The sequence below is a fragment of the Ambystoma mexicanum genome, chromosome 6p (genome assembly GCF_040938575.1).
Source record: "Ambystoma mexicanum isolate Mex_15411 chromosome 6p, UKY_AmexF1_1, whole genome shotgun sequence".
Lineage (NCBI taxonomy): Eukaryota > Metazoa > Chordata > Amphibia > Caudata > Ambystomatidae > Ambystoma > Ambystoma mexicanum.
In genome coordinates, this window is record NC_090935.1 from 147,276,353 (window position 1) to 147,297,015 (window position 20,663).

Genomic DNA, 20,663 nt, shown 5'->3' on the forward strand with positions numbered 1-20,663 from the left:
GCCAAGACATGCACCCTTTTTGGTGGTGTGAGCTGGTCTAGACTAGTTCCTGGCCCTGGACCTACCATCACACTTACTGTGGGGGTGGGCCTGGGAGTCTGATAGTTGTGTGGCCAACCTTATTGGCTAGCTGCCAAAACATTTAAATGTCCTGATGTGAGTCTTCTCTCGGGTATGTATTGAGGAGACCTCGTTCCTGCCCTCGAATCTGTTGGATTTTCAGATGGTGAGCAAGTTTACTTACCAGCTGTAGACTTTTCTGACATGTGGGCCGCTGCTGCATTGTTCGGCACCACATCTGGCTATAATGGGTTTATTCTGTGTCCTGTCCATATTTTTGCGTAGCAGGTGTCCTTTGTGGGCCTTCCTCATCCTCCTTCTGCTCCACTTTGTCTGCTGGGGCCAGGCCTTCCATATTGGAACCATTGTGTGGGTAGTTTTACTACCACTTCCCACTGTTTACTGCAGGGGCTCCTGCCTTCATGCTGGAAGCTGCTGCTCCCTGGAACAGTATTGGACCCACCACCCTGCCTCATCTTCTCCCCTGGGCCATCCTGGTTAACCTCCACCATCATCTTCATAATTTCTGCTCGATTGTTGCTGTTCTTTGCTCACCAAGATGCCGGAACCTGCCTTGGTCAAGTTCGTCCTTCCTTCTAGAGCCACCTCATTTGCTGATTTCCCTTCTGGATGGTGGGTTTCATTTCTTGGAAGGCTCATTTTGGTTTCCGGGGTTAACACTTGGCTCAGGGTTCAAATCCCTGTGTGATCAGAGACTTAATTTTGCCTTGTGAATGAAGCGTTGTACTTACCAGGCTATTTTGCTTTACCAGAACAATGTTTTTGGGCAACAACACTGTAAGTACCTACCTCTGGGCCTGGGTTAGTGTGTTATTTCTGATAAGTATAGAGATTCTTGTTTTCACACATAATAACTGCCCCACACAATATTCGTTTTGATGAATTTGTATTTAAGACATTTAGAAAAATACTCAAGTGCCCTTTATATGACACGTGTTTCGGCTTCACAAGAGCCTTTTTATGATATGGCATTTATAACGTGCCTATGCACAAGTGTTTCAAGGCGCAATGAGGCAAGGGGGGGAAACAAAGGGAGGACAGAAACGATCCTACTAGGCCAAGTGTCATTCAGATCGCGCAATGGTATGGGAAGGGGGAAAAGGAAAAGTGCGCTGGGAAAGGGAGAGGGGAAAGTGCAGTACATGGGAAAAAGTGGAATAAATAAGAAAATAAATAAACGGCCAGCTGGTGGCAAGTGCAAGGAAGAGCAGACAAAAGTGCTGGTAGGGGGACTGTAGGGATACAGAACAACGGTCCCCAGGTGCAGGGATTGCCAGGGAGGCAGTGCAGGTGGGCAATTGACAGGACCTGGGCCAGAGATCAGAAAGGGTGGCCAGGTAACCTGAGCAGTTTCAGTCAGGAAATCAGCAGGGGAGAGGGGTAGAGAGAGGCAAAGAGGAAGGGTTTGAGGTGCTTCCGGAACCGGAGATGGTTCTCCTCAAGTTTCAGGGAGACAGGAAGGCTGTTCCAGAGAGAGGCCCCAGCCGAAGAGAGTAATCTGCCACCAACTCGTTGCTTGGAGAAGCGACTGACAGTGAGGGAGTTAGAGGCGGATGAGCGAAGAGCTCGAGAAGGAAGATATTTAGGAAGAGAGAGTTGAAGGTATTGCGGCCTCAGACCCCAGAAGGCCATGTGTACAATGCAGAGGGTTTTGAACTTAATCCTCGCAGCCACTGGGAGCCAGTGCAGAGATTTCAGTCCTGGAGAGATACGATCCCTGGGCTTGAGGCCAAGGACAAGTCTTGCAGTCCAGTTCTGGATAAGTTGCAGAGGGCGGAGAGTAGAGGCAGGCAGATTTAGATAGAGGCTGTTACAATAGTCCAGTCTAGAGAGGACCAGGGCTCTAGAGATAGTGAGCTTCTGGGGGAAGGAGAGGAAAGGAAGAATACCTGTAAGGAGATGCAGCTGGTACTGTGACTTCTTAGAGACGTCAGAGATGTGAGGGGAGAAGGAAGGAGCAGAGTCAAAGATGACCCCGAGGTTTTTTTAGCCTTGCAGGTGGGAGTAGGAAGAGGGCCAAGAGAGGCCGGCCTGAGAGCTGAAGGGAAGGAGGGAGTGGGTGTGCCAATGAGTAGAATCTCAGTCTTACTGGCATTAAGGCAGAGGACGTTGGCGTCACACCACTCCTGGATGGCAGACAGACAGTCAGAGATGAGGGAAGGAGAGGAGGAGGCCGAGTGTAGCCAGGTATTGGTTGAACAGCCTGGGAGAGAGGTTAGATCCCCGGGGGACACCACAGGTAGAGAAAAAGATGTCAGAGAGGAAGGACCCCAGTTGGACCTGGGAGGGTCGGTTGGAGAGGAAAGAAGTCAGCCACGCCAGAGCTTGACCAGTGATACCGAGGTTATCACGGAGACGGTTGAGCAGGATGGCATGGTTGACAGTGTCAAAGGCAGAAGAGAGGTCAAGCAAGATGAGACGCACAGGGGTATTAGAGTCAAGGTTGGTGAGCAGGTCTTCATGGATGTTCAGGAGAGCAGTTTCCGTGCTTCTGGCAGCTCTGAAGCCAGACTGATGGTCATGAAGACAACCAACAGATTCAGTGTGGAGATTGAGCTGGGAGATGGCCAGTTTCTCCAGGTGCTTGCCCAGGAAGGGAGTGATGGAGATTGGGCGATAGTTAGCCGGGCAGGAGGGGTCTGGAGAGGGTCCTTTAGAATAGGGCGCACCAGGGAGTGCTTCAGGGGGGAAGGGAAGACTCCAGTGGCGAAGGAGTGGTTGCAGAAATCAACCAGGGCAGGAGCCAGGGAGTCGATGTGGTGCTTGATAGTTTTGGAGGAACAGGGGTAAACCTGTTTCGACGAGACTTTCATAGATCAGACTTGTCTAGAAACCTCATCTGAAGAGAAAAGGGGAAAGGCTGAGAAGGAGGGAGGAGGGGTGGCTGAGGAAGGGCCAGAGGAAGAGCAGGGAGTAAAGGGGGGAGGCAAAAGGAGGAGAGTGAGGACAGGATGTCCTGAGTTTTAGAAATGAAGTGAGAAGCCAGAGCCTTGCAGAGGGCCTGGGAAGGGACAGGAGAGGTAGAGACTGCGGCAGGATTGGCCAGATCCTTGCAGATTTTAAAGAGTTCAGCCGAGTTGTTAGATGCCGCCGTGACACAGGCTTGGATATGAGCTCTCTTTTTGGTGAGGACGGAGAGCCGATATTGCCTTTGCAGGAGGCGGCAGGCAAGTTTATCAGAGGATGAACTTGAAGCACGCCATTTCCTCTCGGCCACCCTGCACCTGCGTTTTAGGGTGACGAGGTCTGAGTCATACCAGGAGTTACACTTGGCTTTGGGCTTCAAGCGGATTCTCATGACAGGGCAAGGATATCAAGAGTATCAGATATAGAAGAGTGGAGCGAGGAGAGGGCTGTGTCAGGGTGCGAGTCAGCCAGAGGAGGCGGAGGGGGTGAGAAGGTGACAGCGAAAGCCTCAACTAACACGCGTTTCGTGGGTCGGATGACCGAGAAGGTGGGTGGCAGTGATGGAGGTGGCTTGGCCTGTGGGGTAGGGAGGGTGAGGTGGGAGGAAAGGAGAAAGTGATCACTCCAGGAGAGAGGAGTGGAGAGTGGGACAGAGAGGGGAAGGTCATTGGAGATCAGGACATCAAGAGTGTGTCCTGCAGAATGAGTCGGGCCAGAGGGTAGAATGGTGAGTGAGAGAGAGTCGCAGAGGTCGCGAAAGAGTACAGAGGGGGGACAGGAGGCATCCAGGTGGATGTTGAGGTCTCCAAGAAGGAGGAGTTGAGTGGTTGAGGCTAGGAGTGAGGAGGACAGGTCTGCCCACTCCGAGAGGAAGGAAGAAATCTGACCAGGTGGCCAATAGATAGTAGCCACGGTAAGGGAATGGCTTGGGTATAGGGAGAGCCTGCAGATGAGACATGCAAAGGAGGAGTAGGCCTGCGTTGGAGTAACAGAGGCAGGAATCCACTCAAGGAAGATAAGGGCTATGGCCCCACCAGAGCGGTTGGGCCTGGGCACGGAGAGGATCTTGTAGCCATCAGGTAGGAGCATGTCAAAGCTGGTGACGGAGCTGGCCATAAACCATGTCTCAGTGAGACTGAGGACATCGAGGTCAAGTTCTTGAAGAAGGTGGCAGATATCAGAGGAATGTTTGACAGCGGAGACATTTCCAAAAATGAGGGCATGAGTATTTCTTTTTAAAAAGGCTCTTGTGAAGCCGAAACACGTGTCATATAAAGGGCACTTGAATATTTGTCTAAATTTCTTAAATACAAATTCTTCAAAATGAATATTGTGTTGCACAGTTATTATGTGTGAAAACAAGAATCTCTATCCTTATCCACAGAGGTAGTGGCTTTTGGTTCCTCCGAACTCGTTCACACTAACGCGACACGTTTGAACAAGAAGAGCAATTTGGTCGCAAGGCATAAGGAGTTGTACTCCCACGCTAAGACCCCTCATAATGGTTATTTCTGATACACTCGGGGACCCCAATTGTCTGTGGTAGAAGAGTCTACACTCTGTGGGAGCATCACTGGCTCCCCCTCCTTGCCGGGATCCCATTCTAATCCATATGTATTTTTTTGTGTGTTAAAAGTTACCTTTGTTTAACCATAAAACAAAACAAAAAAATTATTACAACATAGAAAGCAGTTTTGAATGGCAAGCCAAAATACCTGGTGGCAACATCTCCTATCCCCTGCAAGCCTGTTGGGGGGAACTCCCAGGTATGCCAGAGCGAGGCTGGGGGTACGCTGACTTTGAAGGCCCAACAATCTCCCCAGAATAAACAGAGGACTCCATCAACGGCAAGTATAAACTACGGTTTATTGCAAATAAAACCAACAGGGAACAATACATGAAAACAGGAATACTCTGGTACATCTCAACTTTCCATGGCGTGCAGGCCGGTTTTGTGTGACTCTGGCATCATCACTTGGGCCTTTCCCCAAATAACCTATTAGCATGAGGGATTGGGTATTGATAGTATTACCACCTATAGGGGACCCTATAGGTGTTATTCTACTGGTCCTCGCATGTCAGGTGGTTGGCCTGTCACATCCGCAAGGAACTATCTATTACATTGTTGCAGAGTGGTGGGCTTACCATTGGTTCTTGCCCCTTGCCATCCACCCCTGGGTTTTTAAACTGTGATTGGTTAGAGCTGATCTCCCGAGGCCTGGGTCTCGATCGAGTTCTCTGCTTGCTGTGCACCTCTTCAAGGTGATGTGAACGATTATGTGTCTGTATTGTAACTTGTGTGTACCACCTTTGCCTATGTGGATATGCTCCTCATGTCGAAACACTTGTTGCGGTCTGTGTCTGGCTTGCTGGGATTGGCTCTCCTTTCCCACCATGGAAGGTTGTCCATTGTCCTGTTTGGCTGTACCATATGTTTAGGGAACACAAACCTGAGCTCTTCAGCTTGCAATTATGAGGATTTATTCTGGTTTTCTGCAGCTGGTCCCCTTGTCGTCTGGATATTGGAATGTGTCCTCGTATCGCTGACCTTGGCTGTGAGCATGTCTTCACACATCTTGCTCTTCTCATATTCAGTGGCTCGAGGCTTGCTTTAATTTTCCTAACGTTTATAATGCAGTTTCTACATTGTCCATGTTATACTAGGTTCTCTATATGTTAGTCACACTTGGTCCTATCAGGTTCCATGTATATTCCTGTAGTAGTTCCATGGGTTTATTCACGTTAAGCATCTGCAAGCTTGCTCAGGATCTCCTGTGCCTTGTATTTCTGCATTACTGCTTTTGGTTAATGCAAACATAATAAAAAGCATTGACAGTATGTATATGTATCTGTCCTCTAGCTATAGAGCTGTGTAAGTATGTTCTTCATGTATATTAGTGTGTGTGTGTGATGCGGTGCAGGGATGCGAATGTGCTTCACGTCTAATTTTGCTGCGTCATGGTGTCACTAGTGACATCAGAACTGTGGCTTCTTAGGGTTCAGTCGAGGCTGTACATATAGGTGTCTCTGTCCAAAATCTCCAGCTCTTCTCCCACACGTGTAAAGATTTGCATTGTATTCGGTCTGTATGGCTGGCTGAGAGGGTACCTCTCCGTGTACTTGTCAATCATTAGTGCACTCAGGAACCATCCGAAATAAGATGCGTGGCTGCAAGCATTTCTGGCCCTTCGTCTCGACATGAATTTGGGGGTGCGGAGGGGCGGTCTCGGGACCCTCTCTTCAGTCCTCCCACTGGTCGACTTGCTGTGGTCCTTTCCCAGGCTTCTTCCTCCATCTTTGCATGCATCACGGATAGCTGGGTTACTGCCTCTGTCAGTGTGCCGTTATCTTCGTCTTTGGCAGGTTTGAATGTGCAACACAAACTCCCAATTTTTGCACAAACTTCTTACATTCTGTGAGCAGATCCAGAACATATCTATTCTGGAGCGTCACCAACCTTATTGCTCGGAGCTCTTCCTTTATTACATTGAACCCATTCACTGTAGAGTTTATCATTCTGCTAAATAGCGTGTGTTCTGATGGCACTTCATCCAGAGCTGCTTCTGGGTTAAATGAGAAATAGTTGCTTCTTTTCACTCTGGCATTGGTCCAGCTTCATTCTCCACCCAAGTGAGCAACTTTGCACTTGCATCCCACTCCTTCAGGCATTTATCATTTTCTTCTTGTACCTTATTCACAGGAGATTGTGCTAGGGTCAGCGCCTTGCTCCCCACCACTCCATCCTTCCATCCATCCTCGTGTATACTTGACCATACATGAGTATCTGTGCTCTTTCCCAACACCCAGGTTCTCCTCCTATCTCCTTCACCGTCATCCACAGGGAGATCAATGGTTTCAACGTCATATTCTTTGTGGTCCATCATTTATATATTGTATTGCTTTGTCAAACTGCCAATAAATGTTCATCATATCAAGAGTCTTTTATGTAAATGTCCTCTTACGGGAAAGTCGCTTGAGACATCCATCTCAATGTTGCTGTTTTCCCTTAAAATCTCCCTTGAGTTGTTACCATCAACAGGTACATCAGGCATTGAGCTCTTGCTGCTGGTATTTTGGTTGCTATAAACGTCCTGGATGCACTCATGGCTTAGGGGATTAATGAGCAGACATAACAGCACTCCCTGGTGGTTTCCTTACCTATTTAGTCATGTGCTTGTACCACATGTTGTTAGACAATCGAGCAATGTCGATGAGATAGAGATTTACCCCGTTCATGTCTGTGTCAACACTCACTTACCTCTCCTTACCATGCTTGCAGTGTTCTCTTGTCAACCTGACATGCTCGTTCCACCTGCTGGGTCGGGGTAATGTTGTTAAAGTGTACAACGGTAGTGCTAGCAACAAAATTCTCCAAAATATGAATGTAAATACTCCAATTGGAATAAAGGGACCCGGCAGTATGATCACATTTTTTATTATTTCACCCATCTTTACCTGTGCTGCTTGATCCTGGTGCAGCTGAAGATATAGTTGCCAGCCTGAAATGCGCAAAAATTAGCGTTATTGTGCTAGTATCAAGTTAATATTATAAGCCCCGTGGACCATATAGTCGCTGATGGCAAAAATGAACAACTGCTCCCACAGACCTCTAATTCCAGGTTCCCTCACTATGGAAAGAACTGAAGGATTTCCTTGTCCGAGTTGTGGGTACACATGGGCCAGATATTCTATAAAAGCAAGATAGTATACTCTGGGTGAACTGGCCCAAAATCTGCTTGGTCTCCTTACATTGTGGACAAATTGGTTTGAGAAAGTATCAGGGTGATAGTCAGCGGGTAACATAAACAATCAACAATTATCACAGTCGGCTTGCTCGAAGAATGTATGTAGAGAGTAAAACAACAAATAGATAGTGTATCCTCACTCCATGTATATAGATAGTTTGGTCCCTAGCTATGCTGCCCTCATGGGAGTAACCATTGGGTGTCCTCCACTCGGCAATTCAAAATCGTCGTTTTGCTCCTCTTGCTGCTGATCGTTGGCCCTGTTCAACTCATCGCTAGGTGAGGCCACTGGTTGGTAGAGCTTATTTTTACTGACAATCTGACAGCTTTGTCTGCTATTGCCTCAACGATGTGGGGTCCCGTGAATCTGGGACTGTTCCACCTTCTCACAAAATTTCTGAGAAGCACTATATCACCAATTCTAACATTCTTTTTTGTCCCAGAGTCTTTCAATTCATTATTACTGTTGCTTTCTCGGCTGGCTTATGGGCCTCCCCAATGTTGTTGTATCTGGTGAGAGTTAAAAGAGGCAATAGCAATCAAGTAAGTATTGTAATCATACATTTCCTGGCCTAACAGAAATGCGCTACTCTCAGCATCCTTCAATGCCCTTGTGGGAGGGGTCAGTGGGAGTTTCATCCATCGTCCCTCCACAACCTTGTGAGGTGCTAAATGGTGGTCGGACCCAAACATTTTGCGCAAAGCGTACAGTGCAAGGGGTAGGCAGTGGAGCCAGTTCTTCTTTGTGCTCTGCTTTGTTTTAGCTATTTCCTCCTTCAGGAGGCTGTTCAGGCGTTCGCACACCCCATTTGCTTGTTGGTGATAAGCACAAGGGAACTTAAGTTGAATGCCCAGCAAAGTGGTTGTGTGCTTGAACATCTCATTGGCGAAGTGAGGGCCATTGTCAGACCACAAGACCTCATACATGGGCACACAACCACTATCATGTAGCGGTATCCTTGACACACCTGGATCATGTCAACATAATCGACATGTAGATGCTGAAATGGGCCTGCTGGCTGAGGTATTGCTATTCTCACAACTCTCAATGTATATCCTTCAGTGAACTGCTTCATGTCAAACAATGGCTTACAAATTCAGCCATGTGTTCAGCCAAATTAGGACAGAACCATGTTTCTCCAATATGGGCAGCAATTACCTCTTTTCTCATGTGTGTTGGATAGCGTAAGTGTGTCAGTGCAGTGTTCAATAATGCTAGAGGAAGTAGCACTTTTCCTATGTTGTTCTGCTGCCGTAGGGCTTCTTTCAGAGATACTGTACATCCTCCTTTGTCCACTGTTCTTTCTCTTCCCTGGGTGCATCTCCCTGCAACTCCATAATCAGTGTTTCTGGTAATGCATTGTACCCTTCCTTTGGTACCATATTCCTTGCATAGGCTCGGGCATGTGATGATGTCTCCATTTCTAGTAATTCTCTAAAATATGCTGCACACTTTGCTTCTGAGTCTGTGGGATCATTTCCCCTTGAAACATGTATGTGCCTGGCACTTCACTATGGCTATCTGCGCAGGGTACTGTATAACTACAATCAGTCTACCCAATAAAAGTGCATGCTGTACAGGTGTCCCATCTGCTCTCCTGAAACCCCTCCTCAACCATCACGCCAGTCCTGAATGTACTGTTGATGTCACATATCCGGAGTCTGAATACACTGTCACTTCCTTTCTTTTGCTGTGTTCTAAGGCTAATATTAGTGCCACAAATTCTGCTGCTTGTGCCAAATAATGGGGCGGTAACCGCAGCCTGGCCACTACCTCACTCATTCCATCTTCCCTCAACCTTACCACTGCAGTTCCTGTATGCCTGACCCCATCTGTCTGGTCAATTGATGATGACACGTAAATGTAAATCAGTCTCCCCCCTCAAGTGCGTCCTCATATACTGTGCAAGTGTCACTGAATTCCTGTATGCTTTCTGTGCAATCGTTTTCATAGTCACCTCCTTGTATAATATCAACCAGTAAAGTCACTCGGTTGACAAATCTACACCTTATCACCTTGATGGATGGGTTTGATGGTAACATCTAGTACCCTGATACTCTCTGTGTTGTCAGTGTGCTCTTTGGCTTCTGCAGTAGCTCAAGGAAGGCGTGTTCCATGTACAGATTGGTGTCGCACCCCATGGTAATCTCTGCTGATTTCTCCACCGTGAATGCGGCAGTAGCCAAAGCTTGTTCGCACTGCTAGTGTCCTCTCATTACTGGGGTCAAGTTTCCCACTGTAGTAGGCTATGGGTTTGTGCCCCAAACTTGTCTTCTGTGTTAGTACTGCCTTCATCACTATTCCATAAGTGTGTGAAAACAGTGTGTGAAAACATTTCTTTTTGTAGTCTGGGATCCCTGGTACTGGAGCTGTGCATATTGCTTCTTTCAGCTCATTGAATGCCTCAGTCATTTCTGTCATTTCTATCATCCAGTTCATTATCATACCCCTACCAGTTTTCTAATGGGGACCATTTCCATGGAGTCCACGTGTGACACTGTGCCGTTGTTTTGCTGCATGATGTCTTGTATTTTTTTTAATTTCTTTTTTTATTGATGTAGTTGATAAATCAACTTTTCAATACATAAATACAAGAAGTTAATTACAGCAAAAATGTTCATACTGATTTGACTGAATTCACATTATATTATTTACACAATAAAACATAATAAAATGCGTCCTAAAAATAAATTATATTATGTCAAATATCAATGCGACTGGGTTATTACATTCAATTCAATTCGATTTCCCCATATTTTCTCTTTCACTCTGGAGAAAACAATTTATTGAGTTTTCTCTCTAGTGTCTTCCTTTAGTTCCAAGATTTTTAAGTAATTCACCACTGCTATTCTTATTGTTGTTATTTGCATATTATAGATTTGCAGCTAGAAGCGTTCAGCCGTTAAGGGGAGATAAGTTTCAAAATGTCTTCTGAAATACTCAATTCTTTTGGGCAGTAACATAGGACAATCTGCAATTAGATGAGCTAAGGTTTCTGAAATTGTAGGGTCTTTACAGAAACGGCAGAAATCGTTCTTTATCAGATGATTTTCCATTTGGCTAGAACACTTCTTGTGTGCCATAAATTCATTCGGAATCTTAAAAGATGTCTTGTATATGTGGCAACTGCTGTGTGGTTCGTCGAGTCTGTGGTGTTTGCAAATACTGTAGTACAGGTGTTTGCATCTGTGGTATGGGTGCCTGCATCTGTGGTGCCTGCTGGTGTGTGCTCTTTATCTCTGCTTGCTGTTGTTGCGGTTGGTCTTGTGTGTAATAGCCATCCTGGTTCCCCTGATATGTCTGCTGGTACTATGCTCCCCAATTCTGCTGCATCCGCTTGTTTCTACAAACTCTCAAAATGTGTCCTTTCTGCCCGCATGTCCAACACTGTGGTGACTCTCTCTCTTGCCTTTGGAAACTTCCTGCATAATACCCTGGGCCCTGCTGCACCTGCGGCCCACATCCCCAAAACCCCCCTGGGAAACTCCCTTGGTTGTGATGTATATGTGGTCTGTACCCACGTCCTCTCGATGGCCCCCTCTTCCTCAGAACCCTTGCTGCATGTTTCCCCACCCCATGAATCCTCCCCCCGCAGGTGGCTGTATGTACTGATGCTGCTGTGCTCCCTGTGTGCTTGTGCTTGTCAGCACTGCCCCTTCCATGGCTTACTTCAATAGTCCTTTCTGCACTCGTTTTGCTTCCTCAAACTTCCTTTCATGTGCTTTCTTCATTAGCTTTTCTTGCAATAGCCTACAATGATGAATGATTGTAAGCTGTATTTCTGGCCAAGATTTTGCTCACATGACTACCAACTTCCTTAACTGTTTCTGAATGGTTTCTGGTAACCCCTAGCATAACATGCAGTAAAATACTGCTACGTTTTGTCCCACGGTTCTTGAGTTTCAAGGCGCCAAAGCTCTTGGATCACCTAAATGTAGTGTAAGGGGTCTTCGTCTATCTCCATCTTGCGAGACATAATTGCTCCAATGTCTGATGTGTCTAGATATTGTGCCCTTAATGCTTGCCATATGGCAGCCATGCAATCCGCAAACAGCAAACCGTTGTGCGCCGTGTTGTGCGTTATCACTCTGAGGAACCCCGCCCTTTTCCATGTCATCAGCCGCTTCCCAGAGGATTGCCACTATAAGGCCTTTTATGTCTCCCACGGCTAACCTCTGGCCCGCTGTCATCCTTTCCATCTCATATATCCATTACCCGGCCCCGCTGATAACTCTGGTAAGCTGGGAGATAGACAGTTTTCCAGGAGTTTGCCCAGGAAAGGAGTGATAGAGATTGGGCAGTAGTTTGCCAGATAGGAAGGATCGTCAGAGGGCTTCTTGAGGGGGGGGTGCACAAGGGAATGCTTTAGGCGGGAGAGGAAGGTTGTTCCAGTGGCAAGAGAGTGAATTCAGAAATCGGCCCAGGCTGCAAAGAGGGTGTTGATGTGGTCCTTGATGGTTCTGGAGGAGCAGGGGAGCACCTGCTTTGAGGAGAATTTCATAGATCAGATTTATCTAGAAACATGGTCAGGAGTGAAAAAGAGGTCAAAGGAGGAGGAGAGACAGCCGTAGAGATGCCAGGAGTCATAGAGGGGGAGGAAGAGGAGAGGGTTGACAGGATGTCCTGAGAGTTAGTGGTGAAGTGAGAAGACAGTGCAAAGGGCCTCAGAGGGAACAGGAGTGGTGGAGACTGCAGCAGGATTGGCCAGCTCCTTGCAGATTTTGAAAAGTACGGCCAAGTTGTTAGAGGCCACAGAGAAGCGGCTTGGATGTAAGCTCCCTTTTTGGACAGGACAGAGAGTCTATATTGCCTTTGGGGCAGGCAGCAGGCCAGTTTGTCAGTGGATGAGCCTGATGCCCTCCATGTCCTCTCAGCCCCCTACAGGACACTCATCCCCCCCAGTGTGCCCTGGGAGACTATAAGGAATACTGTAAATACTTCAGACCATGAAAACCTCTATGATGTAAAGGTCAGGGAGTTAGATTGCCTGAAGATGTGAATACAAAGAGACCACCTCGCACACTTCACTGAAGGAGAAAAGCCAGACCCTCAGCCTAGTAAGGGCATTCTAAAAACCACTATACATTCAGGGGAAGAGGTGGAATTCCCCAGACTCCCTGGAATGAGGGAGAATGAAACTGCAGTCTATTCTGTGCCAAAAGGTGACTACAGGGTTAATGATCCATGGTTCTGGGAGATATTCCTGGTACCATAGAGATAGGGAGTGCCTATAAGACAGGGAATGGGGAACCAGTAGCAGTTCTGAGTCTGATGGTGAATGGACCCAAGTGCAGAGGAAGAAAAAGGCAGGGAAACAGAGCAAGGGTTTTGTAAAAGACCCAATAAAACAGATCAAGGCCAGAAAGAGCTTTCTGACCCCATACCACAAGAATTCCAAATATCCAGCATGGGAGCATCTGGAACTTTATGAGCAGATGATGTAGTCATTTCAGATCAGAAATTATGTGAATTGCATCACATTTGCGAAGTGAACATTTTCACCTGAGTACTCCAATTTCTTTGCAAAACTGGAGGCTTATTATAAGTGGTCCACCTATAAGACAGCCATTTCAAAACAATCCTCCTCACACAGAAACCCACAAGAGGCCCATAATGCTGCATATAATTTGCAACGTAGAGAGGATCAGGCACTTAGAGAGTTTGTTCAGGAGGTAAATCATGCATTTTTCCAGACTTCCCAGTGAGTAAACACACATAGTAGGGAGTTTGTGAGCACCTATTTACATGCGCTCGCAAATATATAATTACTCATCTGGTGCATGACTTCCATGAACATAGGACCCTGGGTTGGGTAATTGAACAAGCCACTAGGATCTATGAGGTTCAGAAGCCCACTGAGAATAAAAAACACCCCCTAAGCCATCCAACCCACCTGCTGCTTCGAGGTGGCAGAAGTGAGAACTTCCCATCCCTTGGACTTGGAGATGAGGGAGGCCTAAAAGTAAACCTCCTGTCAACAAGCAAAATGGCAGGCAGAAAGGACCCACCACCCCAGTCCAATCGAATGATAGTCAGGCGGGGCCTAGACACTGATCCTGCTGACCCTGCCTCCTATGTAAGCTCTAGGTACAAGGGTACCAAGCCAATTCTGGGGAGTGTATGCACTCCCCGGCCCAGGGAGGGGGAACCAATTAGGCAAATACTGCCCCAGAAAACATCCCTCCAAAATTCTCACAGGAGAAGTAGCACTCCACCACCCAATCTGAACTTTTCCCCCATAAACCCGAACCAGAACTTCCAAAATAATACTCATCTCTACCCATTTCCAGGACAATAGATCCCCGAACCCTGGAGAGAGGACATACAGGATGGAAAATTATGGGGAGCAGCAGCGGTATGACTCAAGACCTCCCTACAATCCTGAAATGGTGCGACAGGTCCAGCAACTCCGACATGAAAAAATACCCAGAATCTCACAGCGTCAGAGTTCAATATTAAGAAAATGAACAACGGGCTGGCCAGTAAGTCACACTTTCTTTGCATCCTGGAGGAGAAAAAAGACAGTTTTTACACACCTGTCAGGTTGCAGGGTCAGTGTGAAGTATCAACTCTGGTGGACACTCAATACCAAGCCACCCTCCTGTCCAACAATGCCTCTGACCAGCTAAATTCAGGATGGGGAGGGCCACCAAATTCCCCTCACACCACTTTCCGCACTACTCAAAATCTCCAGATCCCGAAAACAATATTGGGTGACATTGATTAAAATATCCGGGGATAGTCATGACTCCAGAAGACCCACCTTGTTTACTGGGGAACGATAACCTGATGAGGTTATCACCCCTGGTCAACTGTGTAAACAAAGTCCTCTTGACCCAGACTAACTGGCCTATAAAATTAAAAATTGGTACCAATTATGTAAGCATGAATGGTACCAGTCATTTAATTGATCGACTTTCTTAGAAAGTAGAATTCCATTCCCAGACATCACTGCCATCTCTGTAGGAGAACAAACTTGTGATGGGAGCCCTTCTCCATGCCTGAAAATCAACCTTCCTTCCAGTTTTAAGTGACAATCCACACTGAAAGGGTATACATTGAAATTTTACACCAGTCAAAAATCAGAAGAAATCTTGTCAAACCAGACAAGGAGGAACCCACTCAAAGTCTGACGGACATTAAGACAAAGGTCAAACAGTTGTTTTTACCCAGTTATATGACAGGGAGGAGCCGGTGCTTGCAAGAGTATGCCTGAATAATGGAAGGAGCTTCATCAGCGAAGGATTATTCAGGAAACTCCCAAAAGATCAGTCCATTCCCACATTTAAATTGATTGACAAATGGAAAGTAGGTCTGGAAACTCCAGACTCCAAACATCTCCTTTTAGGTGTATGCTAAAAATGTCCATTTGCAACAAAAGCATAGAACAGAATTGTTGGGTCTCTTCCGGCTTTTATCTGGGAAGTGACATCCTCCACCAATTCAGAATCAATTTGGACCTAATTAATAATAAAGCCTGGTCCCAACTGGGGGGTAATCCCATGGGATTTGACAACACCAAAAATGAATTCCAGTCAGCTCGATTGCTGCCTTATGCAGTTGAAGTTCAAGTGCGAGAAGAGGTTACCATCCCAGGACAGGAGCGAGAATTCACTATTCCCCAAAGAACTAAACAAGGACAGAACATCACACATCTGGACGCCTATATACATTTTAATTCCCATCTCTAACAACAAGGTTTGTATTTAAATCCAGCACCTCTAGTAGACCCAGAATACAACGACACCATTTGAATTATCGGGGATAACAGAGACCCTTGGAGTATCACTTTTGGTGCAGACACCTGTATTGGAATGACGTTGATGCCCAGCATTAGTCTATTGATTTAGGTAATGAAATCATCGGACCAATCCCAAACAACTGTTTCGACATCAGTGACAATATTCTCCAGAAAAGATTGTTACCAGGCATGGGGGAAATTTCATGGTACCTACTGTCCAGGTCAACACCATCAAAAGAGATTTTTCACCCAAACTAGAGGATACTGCTGAAATTGCCAAGCCTGAGGTCTTTCCAGGTTTCCAGCAGATGGTCGAGTAAATGATTAATCTTGCTGATGCCTGTGAGACCGAGGAGCAAAGAATAAAGCTGAAACAGGTCTACCTGGACTTTCAAGATATATTTTCAGTGGACTCATATGATTGTGGACACACATATATTCATTCAATCCCCCATACTCACAGACTACAAGATGGCTCCAGTATTTGTGAAACAATATCGATTACCTCTTGCATCCATTGAGTCACTCCCAGAGATTATTAAGAATTTAGAATTCCTTGGGATAATTTGTCCAATCCACACTACCTTTAACAACCAGGTACTGTTGATACTCAAACCGAATAGCTGAAAATTCAAAGTGACACTATGACTAGGGAATTTATAGATGTTTTTTGTGGACTCGACAGATACCTTAAACTGGGCATCCTAGGGAAGTTGCTTTGCACGTGTATGAAATGGGAGGAAGGATGCTGTAACATGAGACAAGATGGTGTAGTCTACATGATTAAAACTTGCATCAAAACAAAGCTGCTGTAGCTCAGTAAAGAACAATATATATAACCAGCTTATTTGCATTGAAAAACTATACTGAGTATTGTGAATACATCATAAGTAAGGAGACCAAGCGTGAATATATAGCAGCATACCGTAACAGTGCAATAGCAAGGCAGTATATAAAAATCAAATTTAATGTGACTATTGCCTTACAGACCATGGGTGCTCAGTTGGGGTTACCAAGCGATAAACGCCATGGTAGGCTGTGTGGAATTGATACATTAGAAACCATTGTACATCTCTTAATCAAATGTGAAAGCTTAATTGAACTTTGTTGGCAATACCTAAAAGCATATGACAATAACCTATGTACAACCGACTTTTTTAACAAATGGCCAGCCTTTTTAAAAGGATGTGATTTAAACTTGATCTTTCATATAGTGACATTTTATTGCAAGTGTAAGGAAATTATGGAAGCACTGATTTGAATTTTTTTTAACTATGGTTTTATTGTTCTGATTTTAAATTTTTAAAGTTTTGAAATGAATTATATGATGTGAAAAGAAGGAGCCAAGTACTCCCACCTCCATCAACCCACCCCTTTTAATTATATGCTGAAAACCAGAGTATGAGACATATACAGAACAGTTGAATCAACCAAGACCATAATATGGACTCAGTCCAGTACCAATAAAAGGGCCAGTACCTAAGAGGATCTGGGAGCCAAGGTACCCATTGAGAAAACCTTATCTGCATACAAAGAAATATGATGGCCATCTGAATGAGATTCCTGAAGAAGCAGAACCAATAAATGGCAAAGATGAATGGTAGTATTACTAGCCATTGCCCAGTATAAGTTATATGGAGCTGAAGATGAAGTACATAAAAGGATGCAGTGATCACGAAAGCAGATATTCTATAAGGCATCAAGAAAGCAATAAGGATAAGTGACATCTTGGGCTCAAGGTGAAGAAACCTATGCCACAGAAACAGATGAAGATATTAAATAATTTTACACATGTACAGATGCAGAAGAAACACAAGCACTCAAAGTACCTGTGAAGCTAGCTCTAAGCCTATAGTAAAAATAATTGAGGTAAGCGCCAACGTATACATACATAGGAATGGGAGAGTTAGGAATGTTTCCAATAAATGTATTAAAGCAGGTTTGACATTAGCAAAAAGGCCTATGTTAAGTGTGTCGCAGTTTAAAAAGCAGGCATTGAATTACAGAAGCAGAGCTCAGAAAAGTGAGGTTGGATGTGCCCCAAGAAGCCAAGATCTCATCAAACTGGAGTAGACTGACTTTGGATACAAAATCGTGTGAAACAACAAACCTCCTGTCCAGAAGGAGTGAACATAACAAGGAAGACGTCAGAGGTCTATTGTAATAAAATATTAAATACACAAAAAGGTTTGATTTTATGTTCTCTAGTCACATGGAAGCATGAAGTTGGACGAACGAGATGATCACACCTACGCATGGAGGCAGACTGTGCTGCTCCCTCGCGAATTTTCTCAGAGCTAAGAACACTCTCAAGGACAAAGTTGAAAGGCCTAATTGACACGAGACTACTGAGGTGATGATGGATTGATATGCTAATTGGTGGGAAGCTTAAGTTAAGGCAACCTTACCAGATCTGGACGGCCACCCTGCAGGCTGCTAACATAGGTGGAAAAGTACTGAAGATGGACAGAGTGCCAACCAATTGTAGAGTACCTGCATATTCAGGGGTCCTATAGTGTGTAAACCAGTGGGACGTTGTGTATTTAGTGACGTTCATAGTGGTCATTTTTAGGGGAGGGCTTATTTTCCCACCTGATGTTAAGTAACCAATCACATAGTTAAACTTTTTTAGACTAGTATGGATCATATATTTAGGTATTCACTTAGAGCCAATAACTCCCTCCATTAGGTTTTTGTAGTTTGCCACATATGATGACGTTGGCAACTCGTAGGTTACACATCATTAATGACACATATTGCGTATAAAAGTACAGTTTTTTTCTTAAATGCTTTGAGTTTGACGATCGAGCTTGAGTGTTGATGTTCATTATGCTCCCTGTTTTAGACAATTGACATTAAAACAGTCTTCCTTTTGTCAACTTCATGAGTCGGCTCTATTATTTGGTGTATGAGTAAGATCTGAATCCCCATCCATCTCAAGGGTAATTGTTGCTCATCAAAGGAGCTGGTCTATCCAGTTCATTTGGTAGCAGAGGATGGTTTAAGAGCCATAGTTCTGAGTAAACCTTAGAGTTTCGACAATATCGTACGAACTTTGCCATTCGGCTGAAAGAAAGTCAAGCTCCCTATAGACTATGGCTAGTGTAAAACAAACAAGTGTCTTGCAAGACCAGGTGTGACGCGTCCCTTACTTTCACATAGAATCCCCTCCCATGTCTATGCATGGTGGATCGATTGGAAGGTTAAAGAGGCAGTAAAAAAGGCAGACGATCCCGAGAGTCCGAAGAGGAAAAGATGATATCGGTGAGTAAAAAATTGAGCGGGCTTACAAATGCATGGGGGATGAGTGAAGAAAAAAGAGAGTAACGGAGGGAGTCGGGATAAAATATAATGTGAGAGTACATTTATAATATATGTGGGGAATGAGATGTTGACTCGAATGTGGCCGAGCAATGATATAAATCATGAGAGTGGCCACGATAAGAAGATACGCCATGGCCTGTCTTTTTTATGACATAACAGAAGAAGTCGGAATCCAAAATTCCATAGCGGAAGATTAGGAGACAATCCCGGTAATTTAAATGAGTATTTTTAGAGGGCTAACAAGTAATAAGAAGAGAATTATAGGAAGTCTATCTTACCGGGTGAGTTTGTCTATTTGTTTTATGTGGATTTTGTGCATGGGGACGCCATCAGCAGAAAAAAAATATTGATTGTTTAGAATTGAACCTGAACGTTGTTTTTAGAAGGATTAAAGTAAGAATTGTGATTAGTGGGATTGGAGCTTGCGACGATTGGTGTTCGCTCATATTATGTTATTTTTCTGAACGTGTTTTTAAAATCTGGGATTGAAAAAGAAAACGAAGTGCCACACAAAGCTAATAGTAGACGAGTTAAGAATGGAGGATATTACTTGTGCATCTTTGTAAGCAATTACCGAAACATGCACCTAAGCTTAAACAGTATTTTGCGGAATGGGTTAAGGGAACCGCAGATAAAATGTTTATGCCGTGGCCACTCGGAGGCTCGCTATCAAAGGCAGTCCTGCAGCATATGTCAACATATCTGCATGCAGCATACACAGGAAAGAAGCTAGAAAAGCGATTAGCTATTCTAGAACTTTGGAAGATGTACCAACAGGAGAAGGAGGAAGAACCTCCTATAGATTGAATACTTAATATATGCAGAGAGGGGGGTGAGGCGCCTTCTTCTCCCCCACCCCAGCTGAAACAGGAGATGAGAGTAAGAAAGATGATGGGTTATATCCGTTGAGGGAGCTTAAAGCAGCAACAGGATCTAGTAACCCAGCATATGAGTCACATGTGCAAAGAAGTGACGAAAGCACGGAGAAAAATACTGAGAAAGATGTAATGTCTAAGGTCCCAAGGGACAACAAGAGACGCAATAAGGAAAGGAGTGATCGAGCAAGTACATCTCTAGATATAGGAAGAGAGATAAAACGATGGAAAGGAGAAAGAGACAAAGCTGATGAGGTAGCGCTTTTACAGAATTAATGGATGGGTAGTCAGATTTTATGAAAACTCGACGGTAAGAGCATTGAGGATGTAAGGAAACTGGAAGATCAAGACAAACAAGACAAAGACGATAAGGAAAGAGGAACGATTGAAAGACGAAGGAGCAAAAAGAAAGGATAGGCAGAGATGAGAGCAGTTGTATCAAGAAGAACAGTCGAGAAAACAAGAGAGAGCAGAAGTGTCACGCGGCGCGCGCCACTCGCCTGTTCTGGGGGTCGGGGTCCTCAGCCACGGCGATCTCCCTCCTGGAGATTGTATCCGCGTTGGCGCCTTTCTCTTCGGCGTACCGCGGTCCGGGCTCCCGGCTCCCTGGGCGCAGCCATCTTGAATGTCCTGCGCATGCGCGGAACGTCAGTATCCGACGTTTCGCGCATGCGCAGTGACAGCGGCTTGCGTTCCAAGCCTCACTTTGATCCCGGGCTATAAATAGCCGTTGCAGACCCGGAAACAACGCGTCTCAACGCGGTTTGTTCCGTGGTTGCGCTCCAGGAGCCCTACTTGCCTGAATCTCTGTTCTGCTCCTGTCCTGTTCCTAATTCTACCACGTGCTAGCCCAGTGCTCCTTATTCTTGCCTTGTTCCTTTTGCCCTGCCCTGCCTTATTCCTTGCCCTTTTGGGTTCCAGTCTGGTACTTGGTCTTTGGGGTAGGTAGGTCCCTGCCTGGGTTCCTCTCTAGCCCTGCACCGTTCCTT